This window comes from Aegilops tauschii, chromosome 1 (genome assembly GCF_002575655.3).
Source record: "Aegilops tauschii subsp. strangulata cultivar AL8/78 chromosome 1, Aet v6.0, whole genome shotgun sequence".
Taxonomy (NCBI): Eukaryota; Viridiplantae; Streptophyta; class Magnoliopsida; order Poales; family Poaceae; genus Aegilops; species Aegilops tauschii.
Genome location: NC_053035.3, coordinates 427481549 through 427502560, shown reverse-complemented (window position 1 = coordinate 427502560; position 21012 = coordinate 427481549).

The following is a 21012-nucleotide window of genomic DNA, read 5'->3' as shown; positions in this document are numbered from 1 at the left end:
ACTATCTGTTGATCAACGAGCTAGTCAACTAGAGGCTTACTAGGGACACGTTGTGGTCTATGTATTCACACATGTATTACGATTTCCGGATAACACAATTATAGCATGAACAATAGACAATTATCATGAACAAGGAAATATAATAATAACCATTTTATTATTGCCTCTAGGGCATATTTCCAACAGTCTCCCACTTGCACTAGAGTCAATAATGTAGTTACATTGTGATGAATCGAACACCCATAGAGTTCTGGTGTTGATCATGTTTTGCTCTAGGGAGAGGTTTAGTCAACGGATCTGCTACATTCAGGTCCGTATGTACTTTACAAATATCTATGTCTCCATTTTGAACACTTTCACGAATGGAGTTGAAGCAACGCTTGATATGCCTGGTCTTCTTGTGAAACCTGGGCTCCTTGGCAAGGGCAATAGCTCCAGTGTTGTCACAGAAGAGAGTCATCGGGCCCGACGCATTGGGAATCACCCCTAGGTCAGTAATGAACTCCTTTATCCAGATTGCTTCTTGTGCTGCCTCTGAGGCCGCCATGTACTCCGCTTCACATGAAGATCCCGCCACCACGCTTTGCTTGCAACTGCACCAGCTTACTGCCCCTCCATTCAAAATATACATGTATCCGGTTTGTGACTTAGAGTCATCCAGATCTGTGTCGAAGCTAGCATCGACGTAACCCTTTACGACGAGCTCTTCGTCACCTCCATAAACAAGAAACATATCCTTAGTCCTCTTCAGGTACTTCAGGATATTCTTGACCGCTGTCCAGTGTTCCATGCCGGGATTACTTTGGTACCTTCCTACCAAACTTACGGCAAGGTTTACATCAGGTCTGGTACACAGCATGGCATACATAATAGACCCTATGGCCGAGGCATAGGGGATGACACTCATCTTTTCTCTATCTTCTGCCGTGGTCGGGCATTGAGCCGTGCTCAATTGCACACCTTGCAATACAGGCAAGAACCCCTTCTTGGACTGATCCATATTGAACTTCTTCAATATCTTGTCAAGGTACATAGTCTGTGAAAGACCAATGAGGCGTCTTGATCTATCTCTATAGATCTTGATGCCTAATATATAAGCAGCTTCTCCAAGGTCCTTCATTGAAAAACACTTATTCAAGTAGGCCTTTATACTTTCCAAGAATTCTATATCATTTCCCATCAATAATATGTCATCCACATATAATATGAGAAATGCTACAGAGCTCCCACTCACTTTCTTGTAAACACAGGCTTCTCCATAAGTCTGTGTAAACCCAAACGCTTTGATCATCTCATCAAAGCGAATGTTCCAACTCCGAGATGCTTGCACCAGCCCATAGATTGAGCGCTGGAGCTTGCATACCTTGTTAGCATTCTTAGGATCGACAAAACCTTCCGGCTGCATCATATACAATTCTTCCTTAAGAAAGCCGTTAAGGAATGTCGTTTTGATGTCCATGTACCATATCTCATAATCATAGAATGCGGCAATTGCTAACATGATTCAGACGGACTTCAGCTTCGCTACGGGTGAGAAAGTCTCATCGTAGTCAACCCCTTGAACTTGTCGATAACCCTTAGCGACAAGTCGAGCCTTATAGATGGTCACATTACCATCTGCGTCTGTCTTCTTCTTAAAGATCCATTTGTTTTCTATGGCTCGCCGATCATCGGGCAAGTCAGTCAAAGTCCATACTTCGTTTTCATACATGGATCCTATCTCAGATTTCATGGCTTCAAGCCATTTGTCGGAATCCGGGCCCGCCATCGCTTCTTCATAGTTCGAAGGTTCACCGTTGTCTAACAACATGATTTCCAGGACAGGGTTGCCATACCACTCTGGTGCGGAACGTGTCCTTGTGGACCTACGAAGTTCAGCAGTAACTTGATCCGAAGCTTCATGATCATCATCATTAACTTCCTCCCCAGTTGGTGTAGGCACCACAGGAACATCTTCCCGCGCTGTGCTACTTTCCGGCTCGGAAGGGGTGACTATCACCTCATCAAGTTCCACTTTCCTCCCACTTATTTCTTTCGAGAGAAACTCTTTCTCCAGAGAGGACCCGTTCTTGGCAACGAAGATCTTGCCTTCGGATCTGAGGTAGAAGGTATACCCAATAGTTTCCTTAGGGTATCCTATGAAGACGCATTTTTCCGACTTGGGTTCGAGCTTTTCAGGTTGAAGTTTCTTGACATAAGCATCGCATCCCCAAACTTTTAGAAATGACAGCTTAGGTTTCTTCCCAAACCATAATTCATACGGTGTCGTCTCAACGGATTTCGACGGAGCCCTATTTAAAGTGAATGCGGCAGTCTCTAAAGCATAGCCCCAAAATGAGAGCGGTAGATCGGTAAGAGACATCATAGATCACACCATATCCAATAGAGTGCGATTACGACGTTCGGACACACCATTTCGCTGAGGTGTTCCAGGCGGCGTGAGTTGTGAAACTATTCCACATTTCCTTAAGTGTGTGCCAAATTCGTGACTCAAATATTCCCCTCCACGATCTGATCGTAAGAACTTTATTTTCCTGTCACGTTGATTCTCAACCTCACTCTGAAATTCCTTGAACTTTTCAAAGGTCTCAGACTTGTGTTTCATTAGGTAGACATACCCATATCTACTCAAGTCATCAGTGAGAGTGAGAACATAACGATAGCCACTGCGAGCCTCAACACTCATTGGACCGCACACATCAGTATGTATGATTTCCAATAAGTTGGTTGCTCGCTCCATTGTTCCGGAGAACGGAGTCTTGGTCATCTTACCCATGAGGCATGGTTCGCACGTGTCAAATGATTCGTAATCAAGAGACTCCAAAAGTCCATCTGCATGGAGCTTCTTCATGCGTTTGACACCAATGTGATCAAGACGGCAGTGCCACAAGTATGTGGGACTATCATTATCAACCTTACATCTTTTGGTATTCACACTATGAATATGTGTAACACTATGTTCGAGATTCATTAAGAATAAACCATTAACCAGCGGGGCATGACCATAAAACATATCTCTCATATAAATAGAACAACCATTATTCTCGGATTTAAATGAGTAGCCATCTCGAATTAAACGAGATCCTGATACAATGTTCATGCTCAAAGCTGGCACTAAATAACAATTATTGAGGTTTAAAACTAATCCCGTAGGTAAATGTAGAGGTAGCGTGCCGACGGCGATCACATCGACCTTGGAACCATTCCCGATGCGCATCGTCACCTCGTCCTTTGCCAGTCTCCGTTTATTCCGCAGCTCCTGCTTTGAGTTACAAATATGAGCAACCGCACCGGTATCTTATACCCAGGAGCTACTACGAGTGCTGGTAAGGTACACATCAATAACATGTATATCACATATACCTTTAGTGTTGCCGGCCTTCTTGTCCGCTAAGTACTTGGGGCAGTTCCGCTTCCAGTGACCACTTCCCTTGCAATAAAAGCACTCAGTCTCAGGCTTGGGTCCATTCTTTGGCTTCTTCCCGGCAACAGGCTAACCGGGCGCGGCAACTCCCTTGACGTCCTTCTTGAAGTTCTTCTTACCCTTGCCTTTCTTGAACTTAGTGGTTTTATTCACCATCAACACTTGATGTTCCTTTTTGATCTCCACCTCCGCTGATTTCGGCATTGAATATACCTCAGGAATGGTCCTTTCCATCCCCTGCATATTGAAGTTCATCACAAAGCTCTTGTAGCTTGGTGGAAGCGACTGAAGGATTCTGTCAATGACCGCGTCATCCGGGAGATTAACTCCCAGCTGAGTCAAGCGGTTGTGTAACCCAGACATTTTGAGTATGTGCTCACTGACAGAACTATTTTCCTCCATCTTACAACTGAAGAACTTGTCGGAGACTTCATATCTCTCGACCCGGGCATGAGCTTGGAAAATCATTTTCAGCTCTTCGAACATCTCATATGCTCTGTGTTGCTCAAAACGCTTTTGGAGCCCCGGTTCTAAGCTGTAAAGCATGCCGCACTGAACGAGGGAGTAATCATCAGCACGCTGCTGCCAAGCGTTCATAACGTCTTGGTTCTCTGGGATGGGTGCGTCACCTAGCGGTGCTTCTAGGACATAATCTTTCTTGGCAGCTATGAGGATGATCCTCAGGTTCCGGACCCAGTCCGTATAGTTGCTGCCATCATCTTTCAGCTTGGTTTTCTCTAGGAACGCGTTGAAGTTGAGGGCAACATTAGCGTGGGCCATTTGATCTACAAGACATATTGTAAAGATTTTAGATTAAGTTCATGATAATTAAGTTCATCTAATCAAATTATTCAATGAACTCCCACTCAGATAGACATCCCTCTAGTCATCTAAGTGAAACATGATCCGAGTCAACTAGGCCGTGTCCGATCATCACGTGAGACGGACTAGTCAACATCGGTGAACAGCTTCATGTTGATCGTATCTTCTATACGACTCATGCTCGACCTTTCGGTCTTCCGTGTTCCGAGGCCATGTCTATACATGCTAGGCTCGTCAAGTCAACCTAAGTGTATTGCGTGTGTAAATCTGGCTTACACCCGTTGTATTCGAACGTTAGAATCTATCACACCCGATCATCACGTGGTGCTTCGAAACAACGAACCTTCGCAACGGTGCACAGTTAGGGGGAACACTTTCTTGAAATTATTGCGAGGGATCATCTTATTTAAGCTACCGTCGTTCTAAGCAAATAATATGTAAAACATGATAAACATCACATGCAATCAAATAGTGACATGATATGGCCAGTATCATATTGCTCCTTTGATCTCCATCTTTGGGGCTCCATGATCATCTTCATCACCGGCATGACACCATGATCTCCATCATCGTGTCTTCATGAAGTTGTCACGCCAACGATTACTTCTACTTCTATGGCTAACGTGTTTAGCAATAGAGTAAAGTAATTTACATGGCGTTATTCAATGACACGCAGGTCATACAAAAAATAAAGACAACTCCTATGGCTCCTGCCGGTTGTCATACTCATCGACATGCAAGTCGTGATTCCTATTACAAGAACATGATCAATCTCATACATCACATATATTTCATTCATCACATCCTTTTGGCCATATCACATCACAAGGCATATGCTGCAAAAACAAGTTAGACGTCCTCTAATTGTTGTTGCATGTTTTTACGTGGCTTCTATAGGTTTCTAGCAAGAACGTTTCTTACCTACATAAAACCACAACGTGATATGCCAACTTCTATTTACCCTTCATAAGGACCCTTTTCATCGAATCCGATTCGACTAAAGTGGGAGAGACAGACACCCGCTAGCCACCTTATGCAACTAGTGCATGTCAGTCGGTGGAACCTGTCTCACGTAAGCGTACGTGTAAGGTCGGTCCGGGCCGCTTCATCCCACGATGCCGCCAAAACAAGATAAGACTAGTAGTGGCAAGAAAATTGACAATATCTACGCCCACAACAAGTTTGTGTTCTACTCGTGCATAGAAACTACGCATAGACCTAGCTCATGATACCACTGTTGGGGATCGTAGCAGAATTTTAAAATTTTCTACGCATCACCAAGATACATCTATGGAGTTTACTAGCAACGAGAGGGAAGGAGTGCATCTACATACCCTTGTAGATCGCGAGCGGAAGCGTTCAAGTGAACGGGGTTGATGGAGTCGTACTCGTCGTGATCCAAATCACCGATGACCGAGCGCCGAATGGACGGCACCTCCGCGTTCAACACACGTACGGAGCAGCGACGTCTCCTCCTTCTTGATCCAGCAAGGGGGAAGGAGAGGTTGATGGAGATCCAGCAGCACGACGGCGTGGTGGTGGAAGTAGCGGGATCCCGGCAGGGCTTCGCCAAGCGCAAGCGGGAGGGAGAGGTGTTGCAGGGGGAGAGGGAGGCGCCAGGAGCTGTAGTACTGCTGCCCTCCCTCCCCCCCACTATTTATAGGGGCCCTAGGGGGGCGCCGGCCCCCCTGGAGATCCCATCTGAGGGGGGGGCGGCGGCCAAGGGGGTGGCTTGCCCCCCAAGGCAAGTGGGGCGCCCCCCACCCCCAGGGTTTCCAATCCTAGGCGCAGGGGGAGGCCCAAGGGGGGGCGCCCCAGCCCACTAGGGGCTGGTTCCCTTCCCACTTCAGCCCATGGGGCCCTCCGGGATAGGTGGCCCTACCCGGTGGACCCCCGGGACCCTTCCGGTGGTCCCCGTACAATACCGGTAACCCCCAAAACTTTCCCGGTGGCCGAAACTGGACTTCCTATATATAATTCTTCACCTCCGGACCATTCCGGAACTCCTCGTGACGTCCGGGATCTCATCCGGGACTCCGAACAACTTTCGGGTTTCCGCATACTAATATCTCTACAGCCCTAGCGTCACCGAACCTTAAGTGTGTAGACCCTACGGGTTCGGGAGACATGCAGACATGACCGAGACGCCTCTCCGGTCAATAACCAACAGCGGGATCTGGATACCCATATTGGCTCCCACATGTTCCACGATGATCTCATCGGATGAACCACGATTTCGAGGATTCAATCAATCCCGTATACAATTCCCTTTGTCAATCGGTATGTTACTTGCCCGAGATTCGATCGTCGGTATCCCAATACCTTGTTCAATCTCGTTACCGGCAAGTCTCTTTACTCGTACCGTAATGCATGATCCCGTGGCGAACTCCTTAGTCACATTGAGCTCATTATGATGATGCATTACCGAGTGGGCCCAGAGATACCTCTCCGTCACACGGAGTGACAAATCCCAGTCTCGATCCATGTCAACCCAACAGACACTTTCAGAGATACCTGTAGTGTACCTTTGTAGTCACCCAGTTACGTTGTGACATTTGGTACACCCAAAGCACTCCTACGGTATCCGGGAGTTACACGATCTCATGGTCTAAGGAAAAGATACTTGACATTGGAAAAGCTCTAGCAAACGAACTACACGATCTTTGTGCTATGCTTAGGATTGGGTCTTGTCCATCACATCATTCTCCTAATGATGTGATCCCGTTATCAATGACATCCAATGTCCATAGTCAGGAAACCATGACTATCTGTTGATCAACGAGCTAGTCAACTAGAGGCTTACTAGGGACACGTTGTGGTCTATGTATTCACACATGTATTACGATTTCCGGATAACACAATTATAGCATGAACAATAGACAATTATCATGAACAAGGAAATATAATAATAACCATTTTATTATTGCCTCTAGGGCATATTTCCAACACTACGCGGGTACGTGGACGACACTCTCCCCTCTTGTTGCTATGCATCACCATGATCTTGCGTGTCCGTAGGAAATTTTTGAAATTACTGCGTACCCCAACAAGAAAACCTTCAGATGACCTGCAATGGTGTATTGATTAGTTGCTTCTCCTCTTAAATCTTCTCTGATCTGAGAAGGGGAAAAACAAGAGAAAAAGGGCAGGGCTATAATTTTTGAGGTCAGATCTCTCAGCTCCTTCCACTTGATTTTGCTGTTTCTCATCAGTATTCGGAAAGCCAAATTGTCTCCCGCGACATATAAGTCCCCCTGTGTACAAGAACATATAAACACCTCTGTAAAAAAAGCCATCTAATCTGCTGTTTTCAGGTTCTCTTAATCACTAGATGCTTCATCTACTTGCATGTAAACAAAACAACTTTCATGCCATTTTGGGCAAATGCACAAGTGACAGGCAAGCAAGTCTTAGAACCTTAGAAGTCCAAGTTATTCATCGTGAGAAAATGTTGTTGTTGACATACATAATGCAATTTAACTACTACATTTGAGATGCTCTTAATCACTACATGCTTTTAGCCTGTCATTATACTGATCCTACAAAGGTTTGTATTAAAAAAGTGGCAACTTATATGCATTGTTTAGGCAACTGCAACACAATAGGCAGGCAAGTCATGTGTAAAAACTTGGTGTTGTTGAACTAATAAGTTGTGAAGTTTTGTGAGCAACTTATAAGTGGCAACTTATATGCATTGTTTAGGCAACTGCAACACAATAGGCAGGCAAGTCGTGTGTAAAAACTTGGTACTGTTGAACTAATAAGCTGTGCAGTTTTGTGAGCAACTTATAAGTGGCAACTTATATGCATTGTTTAGGCAACTGCAACACAATAGGCAGGCAAGTCGTGTGTAAAAACTTGGTGCTGTTGAACTAATAAACTGTGCAGTTTTGTTAGCATGTCTGTGGAACGGACAAAGTGCAGATCATAAAAAGCTAGGCATAAGCAAAAAAAAGATGGTTTTAAGCAGATGAGTGTTGGTTTCAAGAGAAAACATACTGGTATGAACAAAAACTTGAAAGTAACCTAAGATGCAAAAACTCCTAAATGTGGTTGCAGCATCACTACTTTAGTAACCTAACTTGCTTATAAATGTATGATGCTTTGATGTTTTAATTGTAGATCAGTTTTCTCACCTCCTTGGCTCAATGTGGTAGATTCCATGTAACTTGCTTATTGAATGCTCTTGGAGATATGATGTCTGTGGTGTACCTGCTTGTATGAACATAAAAAATGTGTATGAGCAAAAAAACAAAAATTGACTGTTGAAAACCTTCAGATTTGCTAGTTGCTACGTTTTTAAAAGAAAATTTCATGTACTTGAACAAAAAAGCATAGCAACTTACATGAAAGTTTTTGGCACAAATGCAAAACAGTTCGTATCAAAAAAATGGTGGTGCTACATGAACAGGATGAAGAGTTACTTTATCTACTTACACAAAAAATCATGGCAACTTCCATACTATCATAGGGAAAATGCATCATAACAGACAAGCAAATCTTGTAAAAACATTTGGACCTTACAATATATTTGATCATGGAAAAATAATGATGCTACATACATAAGTCAACTTACCTATAGAAGGTTCTGTGTGGAGCAGAAATGCTTCATTGCTAGATGTTAATCGGGAGGATGGGTGGAGCTGCAACCATTATTCTCCATTGGAAAATGGAATGCGCATCCTGGGATAAAAAAACGATAGGCAAGAACAAAAAATCTGGGACAAATCTGTGCTATGCTCCAGCATTATGAAGTAAGAGAAAAGAGCAAAAACAGACAAAAAAATTAAAACAGGTCCTAGTAGGAGGTAAATCTTACCATAAGATACAGTAATAAAAGTGATACTAGTGAACATGACAGACCATGTCACTCAACTAAAGTAGTGATGCTGCTCCTATTCCTAGATTACTTTCAACTAAAAGTAGAAGTATCCCATTGCATTCTTCATGATAATTGCTGATATTTCCATGATGAATACACTCTTTGAATAAGAAGCTGCCCAATGCTACCCGATGACTTGTGCTTCAACTGTTTGCTTCAACCTGGTGATTTGATGTCTACCAATGATTAAAAAAGGATTAGACAAAAATGTTGTAGCACAAAACTTTCATACAAAAGATTATACGGTGCTTGTCCCCATTTTTAAAAAAAGTATTAACTGCTTGCCTCTTCTCAGATTTGATGTCTTTTCATGGTGTAAAAATGCAGGTTTGGAATATGGTTGACCTAAATGAAGTACCAGAGGAAGATATGCCAGAGTTTGCCTTTGTTCATGACATGAATATACTTGATCCTTTATATTGTACACAACAGAGCACCCCACTTGGTGGAGCTAACAATGCTGAGTTTGTGGCTGAATCTGCCAACCCTGTCGCCGCACACAATGCTTCGACACATGTGGTGCAAACTATGCCTACAGATATGGGTGCAACGGTAGAAGCAACTACACATCCAGCGGCAGCAACAGAGACGGATGAACACATGCTTCTTGACACTAACACCGCAGGTGGAACAGGTGGGACTGTTGGAAACAGTTTGGCAGGCTTCGTTGGTGAGAACGATGACGAGGCATGGTCACAGCCCAAGGAACCTTATGTGGGGATGAGGTTTGACACTTTGGAAGGTGCAAAGGAGCACTACAATGTGTATGCTCTACAGCTTGGGTTTTCCATCAAAATGAATACAACAAGGAGAACTGGCGACACTCGTATGTTGGTAAAGCAGCAATTTGTTTGCAACAAGTTTCGAAAACCTACAGAGGACGATGGAGGTGCAGAAAAGCCCCCTGTCCTAGACAAAATTATTGATCAGGCAGAACATGTTGACGAAGATGATGATATTGTCTTTCTTGATGATGAAAGTAAGTTAAAAAAGAAAAGCAAGAAACGAAAGCGAGATAAAATAATTCAAACTGGTTGCAAGGCCAAGATGGTGGTGAAACTAGTTGATGGTCGTTGGGAGGTGGTGTACTATGTTGGTGAGCATAACCATAAGTTAGTAGACAAGACATCTTTGAAGAAGTACTTGCGATCGCACCAAGGGATACCTCCAGAAGAAAGGGCATTCCTAACACATCTTCACAACTGCAATTTAACTACAGGTGAAAAATGATCACTAGCTTGCCTGTGTTTTTTGTCTAAGTTGCTGAACACCAATTTAATGCTTGCCTGCTGGTCTTTTTAAGTGTGGTATTTGGCTCATGCCCTAGAACGTGTTAAGATGTTCAATTCCTTTCCTTTATTGTTTTTGATGTTTCCTTTGTTACTGCTGGGGGTTGATTAGGTTAGTTTTGTTGAGCAATTTGCTTGACCATGAGTTTGGTAGTTGCTCGAAAACATGGTCCTAAACTAGATTAGTTTTGCTGAGCAGAGTTGGAGGTCTACTGTTAGTACTTGCTCAAAGTGAAGGGCACAACTTGCCTGTGCTTGTAAGCACTCATTCCCCTTGACGCTAAATGATTTGTTAGTGTGCAGTAATTAGCCTTGTTGTGCTAGTTGCTTGCCCAGGTGTTAGCACCTGCTCAAAACATGTCCTCAACTTGCCTGCACTTGTTGCACACTTTTCATGTATTGGGTTGTGTGAAAAAAATACAAGTAGGACTTTCCCTAAACAATCAAAATGGTTTGGTGTGTGCACATATATTAGTCTAGTTGTACTACTTGCTTGACCATAAGTTAGTACTTGCTCAAACCATGTCCTGAGCTTGCCTGCGCATTTTCACATGTTTTTGTGCGTCTGAATTGCTGCCTATAAACTACTTCTCAGTGCCATGCATAAAAATCTGTTACTTTATGAAAATGGTTTTTTATAAACTACTTTTCAGGGCATATGATGCATATTATGTCAGACTTCTGTGGCACAGAACTGATCGTCCCCTATGGTACTAAGCACATTACAAACCTGAAGACAATGTTAAACAAAGATGCCACCAAAGAAGGAGATATGATTGAGACAGTTGCCTACTTCAAAGATCAACAAAAAGATGATCCAGACTTCTTTTATAAGATAAAGTACGATGAGGAGGACAGGGTGGAGAACATTTTCTGGGTTGACGGTGCAGCTAGGAAAGCTTATGTTGAGGCTTACCACGATTGCATCTCGTTCGACACTACATATATGACTAACATGTACAGCATGCCCTTTGCCCCGTTTATTGGAATTAATAGACACGGGCAGTCATTCATGTTGGGCTGCAGCTTTGTTAGGCAAGAAATGGCATCGAGCTCTGATTGGTTGTTTGAGACGTTCCTTGAGGCAATGAATGGTATAGCACCAACCAACATCATAATTGACCAAGACATTGCGATGGCACAATCCATCAAAAAGATGTTTCCTACGAGTGTGCATCATTGTTGCCGTTGGCATATAATGAAGAAGGCACAAGAGAAGCTTGGATCAATGTTGGCGCGAAACCCTGGTTTGTCACGTGATTTCAATGAATGTGTTGACTTCAGCTTGACACCAGAGTTTGAGACATGATAGAATGCTCTGTTGTTGAAGTATGAGGGTATGCTTGACACCCACTTTGAGAATCTATATAACTACCGGGAAACGTGGGTTCCCTGTTACTTCAAGCACCAGTTCTTCCCTTTCTTGCAATCAACCCAGCGCAGTGAGGGGTTCAACGCTGTCCTTCAGCGATATGTGAACCCACATAAATCCATCTTGAACTTCGTGAAGCAGTACCAAAAAAATTCAAACCCACATACTAGTCCGAGAAGGTGCCAAAGACTATAAAACAGAGCATTTGCAGACTGAACTGTGGTCATCTTACCCCATTGAGAAGCAAGCTTATGAGGCCTACACCAGGGACTTGTATGTTAAGTTTCGAACAGAGTTTGTGTTGATTGCGAGGTATAATGTACGGCCTCATGGTTCTAACTTGTATGAAGTTTACCCCAACCAGGAGTGGGTTGTGAAGTATGGATCTAGAAGCTACTACGTGACATGTGAACCAAGTGTTGAAGACTATAGATGTGAATGTTGCAGAATGGACAGGGATGGCATGCTTTGTTGCCATATTTTGAAAGTTTTCACGCAACTGGGTGTCAATAAAATCCCTGAGAAGTACATCATTCGCAGATGGACTCCACTGGCAATACCAGATGCACCACCTGCTCGTGATCATGAGCCCGATGAGTTACCAGAACAGTCAAAGAAAGAGATTCGGCTTGCAAACATGCAGATGGATTTTGCAAATCTTGCCCGCAAAGCTAGCGCATCTGATGCTGCTACAGACATTGTAAAGAAACATATGCGTGCAACACGGCAAGAAATTAAAAATCTGAAGTTGTCAAGGAAAAAAAGACAGCGGCATCATCTAGTAGCAACCCTGGTGGGCCTCCACCACCGCCTAGTTCTTCAGTACCGCCAGGAAGTGGTAACCCTGCTACGTCAAGTAGTCACAAGGCTAATCAACCTGCACCACCACCTAATGGGCCTGTGCAAGCACCACCTGGTCCGAGAACTCAACAGCCTACTTCTACACCGCATCAAAAAAGTGCCGCGACGAAAGTTCCTAGCCCTATGAACACTGCTCTGCATGAGCAAGCATCTTCAGCAACTGCACCATTTCAAAAGGGCCCCACTCCAGTACACTACGGCCCTGTGCCAGCAAGTTGGCGCCCTCCACCTCCACCGAGAATGCCTGCACCCAGGATGCCTGCACAAGCAACAAGGATGTGTGTTCCTCAACCCCGGGGCCCCATACTGTAACCTAGAGATCCTACTCTGCAAAACAGAGACCTTGCTCCGGAAGCCATGTCTCCTGCCACACATCCCGCCCGAACTGAACAACGTCCCAGGGGTCCCAGAGGGTATGCACAACAACCCAGGCCACCAGCAATTGTGTATCTGCCGCCAAACACAAGTGCTACTAGTGGTGGGCTAATGGCATGGACTGCCCCGCAAACATTGAACTCGCCTAGTGGTTCTGGACAATATGCCATATGCTCAGCATTTTCCCGACAAAATGCAGGCCCGCTGTTGGTTCCTTCTCCACAAACTACCAGTGATGAACGCGTACAGCTAGGGGTTGCGTCACGGGGCAAAGGACCTGCCATTCCTGAAGGTGCTCCTATACTTGATCCTGATCTTGTTTATCCTACTGCCACAGCAGACCCTACCATTCCTAGAGACCCTCCAAAATCGACAACAAAAGGAAGAGCGAAGCAACGGAGGATTCAATCAGCTCTAGAGCTGCACCCCAAGAGGAAGAACAAGTGCAGTTATTGTAGTTCTACAGACCACAATTCAGCACTATGCAAGACGAGATTGGTTTGATGGACATTGGGCAATTTTGACAATATTTGGGTATAAGATTCTGCAAAGAAAGAATGCTGGTAGAACGCATGTGTGGGAATTAATTTTTTGTTTATTAATGGGATGTTGCTACTCTTTTATGTCTATGACTTACCTTAGCCTACCTGTTAGCCTACCTTTTATGTCTATGGTTGTGATGTCTTAATGGGAGAAAGGTTGTTTTTTAAGTTCAACCTCTGCTTTTTATTTTGGCAATTAGGGGCTTGTCTCCTTTAACTACAAGCAACTCCTATGCGAGTTATTTTTGTATCATTTGATCTGTGGGCAGGCAACTTCTAAAATCTATTTTTGCAAGTTGCATGATAAAACTATGCAACTAACTCATGTTGTATCGCTTTGTGCAACTAAGCCATGTTTTTGTCTAAATAAACTACACTAAGATACCCGAAGTGCCTTAACATAAGAATAAAGGATAAATTCCAATTTTTCAAATTTTTTGGCAGAAAATCAGTTTCAAAAAGCGACCATTCTCTGGCTTCGTTGCAAGTTAATACAAGGTAACTTTAATTACTTCTTAAGGCTATTAAAAAACGACAGAGAAATTGAGGAGTTCATGCAAATTAAAAAAAGATTTAAATAGCAAAAACATTGAGGTAAAAAACTAACCTATGTTAATTTGAGGACGTCTTTCCATGGTGCCTTGTTGTGAATGTTGTCAACCCATTGAATAGTCAGCTGCTTCCTGATGTTTGGGATATCATCAGGTGTAAAACTTGGAACGTTCCTTGCCTCCCATCCATTGGCAATTGTAAGAGCATAAACCCCGCAGTCAACACTATACAAACAAATTGTTTCACAGAAACACGAGCCGTAAGTTAAACATTTTTATTGACTTATTGGCATGTTCATACTGTGGGAAAAAAGATCTAGGGGCTTATGGGTACTTACTCATTATTTTGCCTTGGAACATCAATGTTGACAAGCCCGAAGTTGTCCAGGACAGCATGTGACTTGGGGTAGTGTAGTCCCCATAGACTGCAGAAGCTTGCAACTATGGCCCTTGCACACCTATCAAGCGATGGGGATTCAAGAGTTCTCCATAAATCAAGTACCTCGAACCTTCGGTCTCTTATATTAACATTGAAAACCCAATAATGGTTCCCTGTGACTGGCTTTGAAGGGTCAATGTTCTCTAAAACAGGAAACATGATCTGCATAAATGATGACCAGACAAAAAGGGTGTTAGATAGTTGAAGAAAAATGTGTTGGTTCTCGTAACTAGAGTTACGGTTCTGGTTTGTATGTGTGCAACTGCTATCATGCATGGAGACAACTTAAAAAGATGTTATGCAAGCAACTTGGGGGGTGAAAAAGCAATTATGATGAGGGGATGTGTTATGCAAGCAACTTAAGATTGTTGTGCAGGCAACTTGATGATGTTATGCAAGCAACTTTGGGGGATGAAAAAACAATTATGGAACATGTTCACTCAAAAAAGGAATCAGCTTCCATATGCATATATGTAACTTCTATCATTGTGCACGGAGAGAAAAATGCTAATGATTTCTGATGGACACAATTGTTTCTGTAAAAAGTTGTAAGATGTCGAACAAACTATGAAATTCCTATAAGGCAACTACTAGAAAATAATAATTGTGTAAGAAGTGCAATTAATGTGCGCACACCAACAGAGATGTAGTGAGAGAAACTGACCATGTCTTTGCGGTCCAAGCAATTGGATTTATTGAATTTCGATGCAATCTCTTTAGTATCAAAGCAGTCCATCTGTTGCATCCTTATCTGAAAAAAGATTTCAACAAAAGTGTAGAAAAAATGAATGATCCAAGTAACGAATGGCATGTGTGCAATGAAAAAGAAAATGTACATTGGCAAGTGATGATACATTTTTCCTTTTCTTACCGAGAACTTAAGGGGCATAAGCACCTTCTTTGATTCCGGTGGCAAGTTCATTATAATCGACAAAATGCCAATTTGAACAACATGAGACAATAGGAATCCTTCTTTTCTCATTGAATTTGCAAGCTCCCTGACAGTAACATGGTAACCGTGGTAGTTGATGACAATGGGGCTGCAAAATAAAACAAGAACAAAAAAAAGAATTAAAAAGATAAGATTGGCAATGCATTATCTTCTTTGTGATCAAGACCTCCCCACCTAATCCAAAAACACACCACCCCACCCCACCCTCCCCCACCCCTACCTCCATCTACTTCTAGCATATATTACATTTTTTTTGATTTAGTTGCCTGTACTAAAAATTAAAATTGCCATTGTACACTTGGGTGACTTGCCTAAAGACTACACAGCAGGAAAAATAAAAACTGTTTGAAACATAAACAAGTTTCGTCGTACCTTGTATCTTCGTTTGGTGATTCTTCTTCGTTTAATCTGCCATGTGAAATAACCGATGAATATAGCCTATTGCCTTCAGCTTTGCAGCAAAATACTTCTCTTCTCGTCGAGGTCCATGAATGGAGATCGCTTGCATGGTCCAGGCTTGATGATCCTTCTCTCATGTTTATGTAAGACTGGCTCTCCTGAGCTACTGCTACTGTAGTGCTTGCTGTTTGATCCCTCTTCTTCTAGCTTGTGCATTTTTTCTGGTGTGTTATACATACAATGATCAGCTCCTGCTTCTGCACAGCCTGCAACTAGCTCCCTTGCCTTTGGTTCAGCTTGTGCACAAACTTCATCGATGGCTCCAATGTCCCATCCAAAGTCATCATCATTAACTTCTATGATATTCTGCCATGCTCCTGAAGTTTCTTGTGCATTGTCGTGTTCAGAAACAAAAAAATCTTTGCAATTCTCCCCTTCTCCTACTATCCTTACTGGATTATCTATGCCAAGATCAAATGAAGGGGCTAGACAGTATTCTTCAGAAAAGTTTTCTCTTTGTGAGCCTCCAAACTTTGATGCATCCTGCACTGGTGGCTCCCTATCACAATGCCTACTTTGAACATTCTGCTTTGCTGGATCAGTGCACCTTGCAAAAAGCTCATTTATGTCTAACACATTAACTTCCAATGCAGCTCTAGAATTCCCGTAGAATTGAAGGGGCAGACGGTTCTCCTTCATTTCATCAAATAACTTGAAGGGCTCAGCATGAGTGCTAGTGACTTGAGCAACTTCTGTAGCATATACATGCAATTTACCCTTAGATATTAGCACTTTTGTCTCTGGACTTGCTTCCCTCCTCTTCCTTATTCTAACATCATTTTGAACTGCATTGCTATTAAACTGCGTGAGCGACGGGCGATTAATTTCATCTTCATTCTTGTTTTCTCCAACATACTGTGACGATACCTTCACAGACTGAGTCACTCGAAAACATGATTGTTGTTGCCCATTCAAATCACCTAGTGGTTGCCTCGAAACCTCCTGGTTTGTTGTGCTTCTGGGTGGTTGGGCACCTTGTTTAGCATTTACTGGCGGTTGTACTGAGACAGATGCCTTAGGAACTGTTTGAGTTTCCTCAGATCCACTTGAACTTCCTTGATTCTTGTCTTTTTTATCCAAAAGACACTTCACATTTTCAGACCCATCACCTTCCTTTGCGGTCCTAACAACATTTCCCTCCTGAACTTGACCAATATCCATTGAAGCCGACTGCCTCTCCATGATTCCATGTCCTGCTTGCTCCTCAGTTGCTTGGCCCTGCTTGATGTGACTTGCCTTCTTATCAAGTCTTGCCTCATTTTTTATCTGATTTGTCTGTTTCTTATCAAGTGTTGCCTGACATCTTGAATCAACCGCGAAAGACTGCTGCAACACTACACCTGCTGACGCAACTATTGTTGCCTTGGTTGGTTCACAACTTGCCTGGTTTTTGTTGGTACTTGCCTTTTCTTGCTCAGGAACTTGCTCACAGGCTTGCTCCTTGAGGGAGTCCTGGATTAGGGGGGCCTCGGACAGCCGGACTATATCCTTTGGCCGGACTATTGGACTATGAAGATACAAGATTGAAGACTTCGTCCCGTGTCCGGATGGGACTCTCCTTGGCGTGGAAGGCAAGCTTGACAATACGGATATGTAGATCTCCTCCCTTGTAACCGACTCTGTGTAACCCTAGCCCCCTCTGGTGTCTATATAAACCGGAGGGTTTAGTCCGTAGGACAACGACAATCATACCATAGGCTAGCTTCTAGGGTTTAGCCTCTACGATCTCGTGGTAGATCAAATCTTGTAATACTCATATCATCAAGATCAATCAAGCAGGAAGTAGGGTATTACCTCCATCGAAAGGGCCCGAACCTGGGTAAACATCGTGTCCCCTGCCTCCTGTTACCATCCGCCTTAGACGCATAGTTCGGGACCCCCTACCCGAGATCCGCCGGTTTTGACACCGACATTGGTGCTTTCATTGAGAGTTCCACTGTGCCGTCACCGTAAGGCCAGATGGCTCCTTCGATCATCGGCAACGATGCGACCTAGGGTGAGGTTTTCCTCCCTGGACAGATCTTCGTATTCGGTGGCTTCGTACTACGGGCCAACTCGCTTGGCCATCTGGAGCAGATCGAGAGCTACGCCCCTGGCCATCAGGTCAGGTTTGGAAACTTGAACTATACTGCCGACATCCGCGGAGACTTGATCTTCGACGAATTCGAGCCCATGTCAGGTGCGCTGCACAATCACGACGAGCATGAATTAGCTCTGCCGTCGGGCAGTGTTTGGGAGATCACACCTGCAACTACTCCGGGCCTCAATCCGGAACAAATTGCGCCATCTGAGGACGGGTGGATGGACCCCGCCACGGAGGCCGCACACTCAGTGGCGATAGAGCCGAATACTGATTTCACCTCCTACGAGACCTGTGTTGCCGAACTGTTGGATTCGTCCCCGGCCATGGGCTCCGAGCCGCCTGCGTCCGTGCCTATCGAATCCGATTGGGCACCGATCATGGAGATTTCCTCCGCGGATATCTTTCAGCACTCACCACTGGGCGACGTGCTAAACTCATTGAGGTCTCTCTCCTTGTCAGGAGACCCTTGGCCGAACTGTGTCCCGCTAGAATGGGATGCGGACGACGAAGAAATTTGCTCCCCACCCACCTCCCACTTAGTAGCCACTGTCGACGATTTAACCGACATGCTCGACTTCGGCTCCGAAGACATCGACGGTATGGATGATGATGCAGGAGACGAACAAGAACCACCGCCCACAGGGCGGTGGACTGCCACCTCATCGTATGCCATATACATGGTGGATAACCCCAAAGAAGGGGATGGCGATAAGACAATGGAGGATAATCCCTCCAAAGAGCAATCCAAGCACCGACGTCAGCGGCGCCGCTCTAAGTCTCGCCATAGCAAAAGCAACGATACCGGCACAAGAGACAATAATGCTCCGGATAGTGCCGAAGACGACAATAATCCCCTCCAGCCAGACCTAGAGCGGGAGGATGAACAAGCTAGCCCTCCGGAACAGGCAGCAGACGGAGAATCAGAGGATGACAATTACATGCCTCTCTCCGAAGACGAGGTGAGCGTCGGCGACGAAGACTTTATCGTGCCTAAGGATCCCGTCGAGCAGGAGCGCTTCAAGAGCCGGCTTATAGCCACAGCAAACAGCCTGAAGAAAAAGCAACAACAGCTTCGAGCTGATCAAGATCTGCTAGCGGATAGATGGACTGAAGTCCTGGCGGCCGAGGAATACGAACTCGAGCGCCCAACCAAGAGTTACCCAAAGCGCAGGTTGCTACCCCAACTCGAGGAGGAAGCATTGAAACCTACATCACCAGCGTATGACGCGGCTGATCGGCCACCTCGTGGCCGAGACAGACAGGCAAATCAGCCCGAAGTCCAGCCCGCACCCCGCCGCCATTCAAACAAAAATACCAAGGCCCGGGGCAACACGCGGGACCTGCAAGACGTATTGGAAAACAAATCAAAACATGCAAGATCGATCTACGGATCACGGGGGCGCGCCCCAACGTGGGACGATGACCGTCACGCCGGATATACTAAAAGCAAATCTGGCTGGGCCGAATAGAGCAGACAAGACTCGTATGAACTGCGTCTTGATATAGCCCGGCACAGAGGTGCCACACACCCCCTATGCTTCACTGATGAAGTAATGGATCACGAATTCCCAGAGGGTTTTAAACCCGTAAACATTGAATCATATGATGGTACTACAGACCCCGCGGTATGGATAGAAGACTTCTTCCTCCACATTCACATGGCCCGCGGGGATGATCTACATGCCATCAAGTATCTCCCGCTAAAACTCAAAGGGCCAGCTCGGCATTGGCTCAATAGCTTGCCAGCAAACTCCATCGGAAGCTGGGAGAGCCTGGCAGATGCATTCCTGGAAAATTTCCGAGGCACTTATGTGCGACCGCCGGATGCTGACGATTTAAGTCATATAACTCAGCAGCCAGGGGAATCGGCCAGGAAATTCTGGACCCGGTTCCTAACTAAGAAGAACCAAATTGTCGACTGTCCGGATGAAGAGGCCTTAGCGGCATTCAAGCATAATATCCGTGACGAGTGGCTCGCCCGGCACCTCGGCCAAGAGAAGCCAAAATCCATGGCAGCCCTCACGACACTTATGACCCGCTTTTGCACGGGCGAAGATAGCTGGTTGGCTCGTAGTAACAATACAGCAAGCAAGCCTGGCACATCAAAGGCCAGGGATAGCAATGGCGAACCACGACGCAACAAACACAAGCGCCGCAAATATGGTGAAAACGCCAAAGATACGGCAGTTAATGCCGGGTCAGGGGCTCCAAGTCTGGTCAGCGGAAAGGGCCACTCAAAAACAACAATTCGGGTCCATCCAGTCTGGACCGCATACTCGATCGCCAATGCCAAATTCATGGCACCCCAGGAACGCCAGCTACCCATACCAACAGAGAATGCTGGGTCTTCAAACAAGCCGGCAGGGAAGGCGCCAAAAACGGAGAAGGGGGGTCTCAAAGTGATGATGGCGGCGAAGAGCCCAGATCACCAAACACGGGAGGGCAAAAGAAATTTCCCCCGTATATTCAATCGGTGAATGTGGTAAACACCACCAAAATTCCCAACTCGGACCGGGTATGCACCCTTAGGGATGCCGAAATGGTCGTCCCACAATATAAACTAGGGCCGGTCACCTTCAACCGCATGGATCGTCCGGTTAACGCCAATTAGGGCAATCCAGCCGCACTAGTCCTCGACCCAATAATTGACGGGTTCCACCTCACACGAGTCCTTATGGACAGAGGCAGCAGTCTAAATCTGCTTTACCAGGACACAGCGCACAAGATGGGCATCGATCATTCGGTGATCAAACCCACTAAAGCCACTTTCAGAGGCATTATACCAGGTGCGGAAGCCAGCTGTACAGGCTCCATTGCCCTTGAGGTAATCTTCGGATCACCAGAAAATTACCGCACCGAAGAGTTAATCTTCGAAATCGTCCCTTTCCGCAGTGATTATCAGGCACTGCTCGGACGAACTGCGTTCGCTCGATTCAACGCGGTGCCACATTATGCCTACCG